The sequence below is a fragment of the Macaca nemestrina genome, chromosome 14 (assembly GCF_043159975.1).
Source record: "Macaca nemestrina isolate mMacNem1 chromosome 14, mMacNem.hap1, whole genome shotgun sequence".
Lineage (NCBI taxonomy): Eukaryota > Metazoa > Chordata > Mammalia > Primates > Cercopithecidae > Macaca > Macaca nemestrina.
Window position 1 is genome coordinate 116,242,106 of NC_092138.1, and position 9,531 is coordinate 116,251,636.

Here is a 9,531-nt window from a genome sequence, read left to right on the forward strand (position 1 = left end):
AGACAAGGTGAGGTCTTGCCTTCGGAAGGATCTTTCAGGGAAACGCTCACCCCACGGGGTGCTGTGTGACCTCCGTCCTACAGAAATAGACGCGGGGAGATTACGCGGCAGCCTAGACCCACTGATGAGCCGCAGCTCGGGGGGCAAACCTGGGGCTGCCGAGCCTAGGCCCTGCTCTTTACCGCCTTCAACTGGCCTGCTGGCACCTACGGCGCGTCCTCCAGCTGGTGAGTCACCGGCCACTTATTCATCACGCAGCAGGCAGCAGAAGGTGGCAGAATGGCGTGCCCTGCCAGGCTCTCTGCTGGTGAGTCACTGCTGCCAGCATGGAGTAGGGCAGCGGAGGGAGGTGAGGCTCTGGCCAGGGAAGGCCGAGCCAGCAGGCGGCACCACTTCTGCCTCTGCCCTCTCAGGGGAGGATGGCTGATGGGGGAGCTGGGCCTTTCCTCTGTGCGCTCTCTATGCCTGTGCCCCACCACACACACACACGTGCACACCCACATGCATGCACGCATACACACACACATGCATGCACACAGCACGCACGCCAGCTAATACCGAGCACCCCACCAGAGGCCGAGCAGCTGCGGGTTAACAAGCGGGCCTTGCAGACTCGCTTTGCTTCCTCTGGTTTAATCTCCTCCCTGGAAAACGGGAGTGGTAAGCCCGCCCTCCTGCTTCCCGGCAGACTTTGGCTCCCATGTCCCACTGCTCCAGTCCCCCAGCCTGGCAGGAGGAGTAAAGCTGGGACATGAAGTCACTCAGACCTGGGCTGGAACCCTGCCTCCACCATGCACGCCTGCTCTGGGCCGCGGTTTCCCCGCCCCACACCCGAGGATACCAGTGCTCTCGTCACAGTGAGGGAGCTGTGCTGGGGAAGCAGGAGTCCGGTGCCTGCAGACGCCGCTCCCCATTCATGGAAGTGGCAGCCACGGCTCTTGCAACGGCTCTCCCAGGCCGGTGGGACACCGGGCATCACATCAGATGACTTTAGGGGTCTCTTTGCTCCCTTTACCTAGAAAAGGCTTCAAAGTTGGACTCTTCCTGGCCTCGCGGCAAAGCACCCTCTGGCTGGGTGCAAATCTCCCTCTCCTGTGCTCATGCAGTTGCACCCTCCAGGGACTCTTTAGCCCTTTGCTCTGCCTCTAAGGCATTGTCATCCCCACTCGGCAAGTAGAGACATCGCGGCCCAAGAGACTAGTTAACACCTGCCCAAGTTAGCATGGTAAGGGAGAGATGGGCCTGAGATGGAACCCGAGTCCCCTGACACCCAGCCTCCGGCTGTTGCCCAAGAGCCATGTTTGGAGAAATTGGTGTGGTATCAAGGAACTGCCTTCGAATGGGACAAAGTTTTCAGAATTGCTGGGGGACAGGAGCCCACTCCTCCAGAAGTCACTTTCTTCCTTCCCAAGTCAGACCCAGGAGGTTGGGCTGTAGCAACACCGGAGGTTCCAGCAGCTGACTCTGTGAAAAGAAACAGCAGTTTCCTTATTGATCTTTTCCTTCCCACTATGGGCTGGAAAATAAGGTCGCCAAGAATGATGTTGTTGCTGCGTGTTTCTCGTTGTTTCAGTTTTGCTTATTGAATTGTTATTCCTGGAGGACCCCAGCCTCACGGCCATCACTCCACCCCCAAACAGTTTCTTGTTTCAAGGACATCAGTGGCTCATCCAGATTCCATGAAAAGTGCCTTCTCTGACCAGTGCCTCCTGCACTGACCCTTCCGCTGTCCCCAGTGCAGCAGAGCGTGAAAGGTGGTCAGCTGTCCGTCCACCAGCATCACGACTCCCCAGCTTCCAGCCTCCTCATTTCTGTAATTAGCGGGATGGGCTCTCCTATCAGCCCCCAGGCTGTTTGTCTTGCTTAGGATGGCTCTTGTTGTCCCTGTTAAATTGGCTGTGGCAGGCCATAATAAAGAAGGAAAACAGTGGCTGCATCAGATCATTCCAAGAAGCTGACATTAGCTCCAGAAGTGCTGGGAAAGCAGAGATTCAATTAAACTTTTACCGCGGCCCGTCGGCTCCTGGCCTGTGAATTCTGGAGCTGGGCTGAGGTTTGGAGAAGACTGACAGCCAGATGAGCTTCCCTGGGGTCCCTCCCACCAGGAGGCTGTCAGTCTGCCCTGGTCCCAGGCAGGCCAGGGGAGCGTGGCCCTGCGGGGTTATCCTGAAGCCCAGCTCTGCGGAAGCTTAATGATCGCACAGCTCCATGCTGAAGGCTCAAACCAGACACCCCAGCCTCAAGGGGCTCTGAGTCTAGCACAGAAGACAGAGACAGGGACAGACAATTCCGGAAGGTGTTCTCGAGTCTCCAGTTCTTGGATATGAAACCAACAGCTAATTTAGCCCATTCAAGTGCAATAAAATCACAGACAAATGTAGGCGGCCTCTTTGGGCCCTTACCAATTCTTTATATACAGGCTGAGATTAATCTAAAAGGTGATTTTCTGGATAAAACCGTGCGATTCTTAGACCCCTTCACCTTCTCTTGCTCCCCTCACTAGCACAGGCTTTTGGGGGAGCCATTTTCCTCAAAGGAAGCAAAAAGAAACGTACAAGTTTAACGCCAAGAGAGTTTCTGTGGACACTGAGGTGAGGTGAGGGCTGGGGATACTGGGGATCCTGTCAGAGTCCCTGCTCCAGCACTGGCTGCTGTGTGTCCCTTAATGGGCCTTAGGTTTCAAATTTGTTAAACGGGATTCACATAGGACCCACCTCTGGGGACCGTTGAGAGCAGGCCCTGAGCCAACTCTGAAAAAGCAAAACGGCTGAGGGTGATACAGGATCCCAGGGCTGGGACAGTGAGGTGGGGACAATACGGTACCGGGGCTGGGGCAGTGGGATGGGGACAGCAGGGGTGTAACAAAAAGTCCCTGGGCTGGGACAGTGGGGTGGGGATGGTGGGAGGTGACATGGGGTGCTTGGGCTGGGGCAGTGGGCATGGAGGACAGGGGCCTTGACTGGTGGGCACCAAGGTTCCGTGGGGATGGTGGTGGGAATGCAGGGGCAGTGAGGTGCGGGCCTGGGGGCTGCTGACCACTCGCAGCTCCTCATTACCCCCATTTGCTGAGCGTGGGGTGCTGGGCTGCGGGCTGAGCCCTTGTGTTCATTACCTCCTCTCATCACTACAGCAAGCGCCATTTCTCATATTGGAAAACTAAGGCTGGGAGTAGTCAGGTGACTTCCACTGGGCCTCAGAAGGCCAGGCAGGTTGTGCCTAACCACCTCGCTATGCCCCTGGTCAGGGCTCTGTCCACATCCCAGCCAGGCAGCTCAGGTGCTGGCTCCATTGTGAGGTCTCAAGGCCACACAGCGGGGAGGGAGCTGCCGCTGTCCGACTGGCTGCACTTGCTGTCCCTGGCTGGGCCTGCTCTGGGACACTGATGGGCTGGCAGCTGTTCCATCTGCAGGTGAGCTCAGGTCCCTCCCAAGCACTGTCTACAGGTGTTACCTGTGGAGAGTCTTGACTATGAGTTGTCCAGGTTCTTGGCGTTTTGAACAAATAATTGGACAAAATACACAAACAAAGCAACAAAGAATGAAGCAGGGAAAGCACAGATGTATTGGAATGAAAGTACCCGCCACAGAGTGGGAGTGGGCTGGAGCAAGTGGCTCAAAGGGGACAGGTTACAGAGTTTTCTGGGTGTAAATATCATCTAGAGGTTTCCCGTTGGTTACTTGGTTACACCCTATGTAAATGAAGTAGTGGCCTGAGACCAGTCTGATTGGTTACAGGAGGCAACCAATCAGAGGCCAACCAATCAGAGGCTGAAGGGAAGTTACCAGGCTACACCCTTATGCAAATGAAGACTTGGCTGGTGGCCAGTCTGATTGGTTGTGGGAGGGTATCAATCAGAGGTACTTTCCATTTTCCCTCTGCCAGGCAGTGCAAAGTTGGGAGTTGCAAAGGGAGTGGCCTCTGATGGTTTTGTTACTTGGGCACGGAGGTGTGGGGTTTTCCTTTTGATTTAGATCTTGGAAGTCAGCGTGACTCAGTCTTTGGTTCCCTGCCCCCTGCCTCACAGGAGCTCACTCCTGAGTGTCTGTTGCGCCCTGTAGAAGACTCCAGGCTAGATGGGAGTCCCTATGGTCCTGCTGTCCTCTGCTGGTCCCGGGGACCGCCCCGTGCCTGCACACGTTGAGGTTCTCAGTCTGTGTGTGTTGAATACACGAAGGACGGTGCACACCTCCCACCGTGAAGCATTGTGAAGGCATGCGAGGCAGGGATGGACCTTCAGAAGCAAACTGAGGTCTGGAGACAGCCAGTGCCCGGCTTCTGGCACCTTCCGGTCATCGTTCCAATTCAACAACCATTTCCAGAGCTCCTTGGAGGTTCACAGCAAGCTGAGCTGGTGAGACTGTGAAGAGGTGGCTCGCTCGCCCTCCCTCGAGGCAGGGCCTGGCCTGGTTCTGGCTCTTGTCCTCACCTGGATGCTCTGTTTTTGGAATGAGGGCTGCTCCATGTGCCCTGGACATTCGACTGCGATTCTCTGAGGCACAGAATGGATTCTCCTTTCTGCTTCTCAGAACTGAGACTTGGGCCATGATGTGAAAGGAGGAGAAGCACCCGGGAAGCCCCGAATTCCTGACATGGGAAACCTTTGGGGGACATGGAGGCTGGCCCTGAAACCCTCTTGTCTTTTGAAATCATCCACAGCCCCTCATCAGGGACAAGGAGGAGGAAGCCAGCACCTCCTGTCTGCTCGCTGACCCCCAGCCTGGCCCTGCAGACTCTCCCTCCCATGTCTAGGCAGTTGGAGAAGAAGCAATTTGGTGCATGTGAATTATTCAGAGCAGTCAAAGTGAAAGGAAGGACTGAGGCAACCCGTCTAGAAACAGCCAGTAAAGAGATCCCAGCTCGAAACCACTCGTAAGGTTGATCTCGAAAACAAATTAGCGGTGAGTTAAGGAAAACATTATTTGATTACATGCAACCAGTTGTTTCAAGAACAATACTCATCCATCGTTTTTCTCCAGACAGGTTTCTGGAGAATCCCGTGCTCTTCTGCAGGCTTTTCGATTACTGGCCTGCTGATGTTCCCCTCTGGCAACCCCGCTTCATCAGTGACTCCAGGGAGCAAAGGTCCTTGGGACTCGCTCATGGTCCTGTCCCAGCCACACGTCCGGCCGACTCAGCACGAGTGCACAGTAACTCCCTGTGGAGGTCAGGAAGTTGCATCTCTAATGATCTCACAGGAGCACCTCCTACATGCCCCGACACTAGCCACAGCCCGTGCTCCAGACCCCAAGCCATGGGAATGCCCGAGCCAGGGCTCTCCACCACTCTGCTCAGGCCCTGCCGCGAGGCGCATCTCATGCCTGGTTGGGACTGTGCACATCCCTTTATTGGAAAATTATCCCAAATATGGTGCTGCTGGTTTGGGGCCATCTCCAAAGACATCGCACGTTTAGCCTTAGCTGCGAAGGTTCATGTTCACCCCTAGACAGGGCACTTCCTGCGGAAAAAGTGGGGGCAGAGCAATTGTGCAGATAACAGGCAAACCAGGCAAAGACTTTGGGAGTCTAGAATTTTCCCCTGCAGGCAAGGCGGGGTGTGGGCATGGGGCCTGGGGCCGGGCAGCACCGGACATCAAGGCGTCTCAGAGAACGAGATGAACCATCATGATGGGGAGAATCTTTCCTGGCTTCTTGTCATCACACAAGCGTGAGAGGTGAGAGACGGGACGGCACGCGAGGAGTTGGAGTGTAGGTTGGAGCGGCCTGCCTGGGACTGGACTGCCAAGGCCCATGGTTGTCTCTACATGGCTCCCCCTTCTGAGTGGCTGGGTCACTGTTCAAAGGTCTAAGGCCCTTCCCTTCCGCCACTCTGCGTCCTGTTCATGGGACTCCTGCAGTGTGGAAGGTCCCGGGCAGGAGCTGTCTGCCCAGCACAGGAAAGAAGGAGCTCCTGCCCTTGTAAATGGCCAGGGGGCCCCATGGTTCTGTGGCTGCCGGGCTGGGCTGACGGCTGGTGGATTGGGGCCATAGGTACCCGCTCATCCACTCTTCAGCTCCGTTAACCAAATAACCACGCGTCACCCTTTGTTGCTGATGCCGTTTCGGACCTGGGAACATGCTGGTGACCAAGACAGCAAGGCCTGGGCCTCACGTGCAGGAGGGGGAGTGGAACGGGCAGGTCAGTGGATGACAATGTCAGGGGTGATGAGTGACAGGAAAGCAGTGGCAGGGAGAGGTTGATGGTGCTGGAGAGAGGAGGCAGCTGCAGGAGAAGCATCCTCGGGACATCACCAGGGAGTGAGTCCAAGAAGAGTCGGTCCCTGCAAGACGTCGCCCAAGCGAGACTAGCAGGACAGAGCAGAGGTGATAATGGGCGTTCAGGGCCTGAGGGGCGTGCCTTTCCATCTGCTCTGACTTCACAGTGAAGCATGCATCGAGGTCAGGGTCAGGTGAAGGGGAGGGGCCGGGCATGTAGGAGGGCTTTCGGGGAGCAGGTGCAAGCTCGTTGATTTGAAGGGTGGGAAGCCAGCCCCCTAGGGCTGCACAGGGTGGGCAGTTCCTGCCAGTCAACAGAGGAAGGGAGTGAGGGGGTCAGGGAGAGAGTGCTGGGCGAGTGGGAGTGAGGGGCACTATCTCGGGGGCCGTGGAAATCCAGTGGGGCGAGGCAGAGGTGGGCAAGGGCAAGGGGCAGGCAGGAGTTAAGAATGAGAATGTGGCTGCAGTCAGGAAGTGAGGTCTCCGCGCAGCCAGGGACTGGAGCACTCCATCAGGCGAGCTGGAGAGAAGGGGGCTTGGAACGAGGATTCGGGAGGAGGAGCTGCTGCCAGGGCTGACAGGGTCAAGGGCATGGCCCACCAGGAGGGTGGCTCGGGTGGGGGACAAGCTGGTAGGTAGGGCCAAGGAGCTGAGAGGTCACACTGGGATCAGGGCCGGGTGAGGCTACACGGGAGGGAGCTGACCCACAGGACCAGGACAGAAAGCTTGGAGGAGGTGAGCAGAGGAGCTGGGGCTTTGCAGGGGATGAGGAGAGAGGGCTCGACCATATGGACAAGGGAGGAACCACCCATGGGGGTGGAAAACAGCCTTCCCTGGGGAGAGTGCGGGAGCAAGGCCTCACCTCCCCACCCAGCCAGGTGCCAGAGGGCCCTCAGAAGGGGGGTGTTCGTGGGGGCAGATTTGCACAGAAGGGCCTCACAGCAAGGTACGGGGAGGGTGAGTGAGTTCAGGTGGGAGCAGTGTGCATGGGGCAGGGGTCTCATGGAGACCCCAGGGAAGCAAGGGTCAGAGCCACGCCCTCTTGCCCATGTGGGCTCCACGCAGAGCCTGCAGGAAGCCGTGCTGATGCCAAGCCTGAACGCCTTCCCTCCTCGCCACTCTGCCCGCGCTGCCCCTCAAGGGCTGGACTTAGTTCAGGAGACTCAGAGTCTACATCAGAGCTGTGTGTTCAACTCAGTCCGCATCTCTCCATACCTCCCTCACCCATCCGGCATGGACTTGGAACCTAGCAGGTGCCAGGCCTCATACCCAGTATCAGCATGCCAGGGGTGCAGGGAATCTGCAACTGAGAATGACCTTCTGCCAAGCCAGGTATCCCCGGGATGGCCCGTGCTGGCCACCTCTGTTTGGTATCGCTTGCAGCCTTTGCTGCTAAAGGAGACAGGATGAACCTTCAGCCTTAAGACTTGGAGCCACTAGGGTGGTAGGTGCAGAGAGGAGACCTGAACTCCGTGCAGGGAAGAGCCTTCTAAGCATGGTGAGCTCCCCATTACTGGTGGTAGGGAAGCAGAGGGAGGAAGCCACGTCCATCCCCTCCTCCAGGGAGTGGGAATCCGTGTCCCTCAGCAGCCTCTGCCCACTGAGTTTCATTAACGGGCAATCTGCCAGGCCGCAGCACGCCCCTGGGGAGCAGGCACCAGCCGAGCCAGGGTAATTTCTCCAGCACCGCTCAGAGGCACCGCCCCGCCCCAGACCATCTGTTTGCGCGCAGCTCCGGATCGTTTTTCAACACATCAGCATGACTGAGAAAGCTCTCTGGCTCCGGACCACCCCGCCCAGCTCCCGCAGAGCAGAGCTCACCCCAAGGATGGCATTTCAGCGCCTTCTCAACGTCAGCAGAATATGATTTTATTGATTGGAGGCACTGGGCTTGTCGATTTCCTACGTGAGGAAAAGCATGCGTTTTCCTGCCTCTTCCTGAAGCCAGTTGTAAAATAGATTGTGCGTCTAAAAGGGCCACATAAAGCACTGGCCACAGTGAGCTTCATGGAATTCGCTGACTGCAGAATCAGGGAGATGAGTTTCGGAGAAGCCTTGTTCTCCCTTTCTGGATATAAAATGGGTGACTTCTAAATTGGGAGAGAAGTCAGCCCAAATGTCCCTGAGGCTGCCAGAGGGCACGGGGACTGAGGCCCTGAGAGGGGAGGTTGGGTTTTCTAAGAGGCACTTGCTAGGGAAAGGGCAAAGATGCCAACCCCATGCTGGCCTGACCCTGAGCCTCAGGACTTGGGAAGCACTTTCTTTCTGCTGGGGAAGCAGTAGAGCCCAGTGCTGGCATTCCCAAACATCCTCACAGCCACCTTCCAGATACACCATTTCCAGGGACCACCCATGCTATTTACTTAGTTTTAGAAAGAGAATCCCCCCACCCTATTTTTTAGCCGCATTTAGCAACAGTATCTCTATCGAACCCATGGTTTGATGGGCAGGCTATATTTTTTCTGATACTTCACAGTAAATGGTAGTAGATTAATTCCTCCAGGTCTCATCCTCTCCTCTCTCTTCCATAAGGTGCCGCAGGGATCCAGGCATCTCCATCTGTGAACCTCCAGGGTCTCTGCAGAAGAGGAAGGCTCCACCCACACTTCCTTGGCTAGAGTCAGTCAGGTGGCCACAGCCTAGTGCAAGGGAGGCTGGGAGGTGTGGTTTCGGGATACCGGGGAAGCAGGAAATGAGAAGAGAAAGGGACCCCTTTCTGACATTATTAAAATAACAAATGCATCTCTGCATACCTCTCGGGCCACATCTGGGAAAGGCTGACTTTGCAGAGAGACCAGCATGCAGTGCTGAGTGACCTTGGGCAGGTGACTTACCCACTCTGAGCTCAAGTCTTTGCCACGCATGTGGAGAGGCTCACTGGCGTTTCTGAGCTGGGAAGATTCAAAGCACAGCCCGCCCAGCACCTGGCCCAGGGCAGAGCCTACTGTGAGCTCATTCTGCCCCTACCCCTGCACACCGTGTTACAGACACCAAGGGCATGGCCCTGTCAGGTGCCCTTTCTTAATTCCTTTATAAAAGGAGAGGGCTGGCTGCGTGACTGTTTCCAACCCAACACCCGTAAAGCAGATAAACGGGCAGACACGAGTGACTTTCTTAAGGACACAGCCAGCTTGTCGTGGGCCCTGTCTGGGGTGATGGCATCCCTGCGGGCCACAGGCCGTGGGCCCCATCGCCTTCAAGCCTGCAAGCTGGCTGCCACAGCTCACCCACTGCGGGGGCACACTGAGGGGCTTCAGGTCCCTCATCCAGGACACAGGGAGGACAGGGACGGCCAGGGAGGGTTCCAGGTGGGGAGAGG

At 56.7% G+C, this 9,531-nt stretch overlaps 1 long non-coding RNA gene across 1 annotated transcript; it reads left to right on the forward strand.

The window, feature by feature from the left end:
* Positions 1–3,303: 3,303 nt before the first annotated feature.
* On the forward strand, positions 3,304–9,274 carry LOC105471892 (uncharacterized). The gene is made up of 4 exons (XR_981390.2): positions 3,304–3,409; positions 4,657–4,898; positions 4,977–5,671; positions 8,745–9,274. It is a non-coding gene; the product is annotated as an uncharacterized lncRNA (long non-coding RNA).
* Positions 9,275–9,531: the final 257 nt, after the last annotated feature.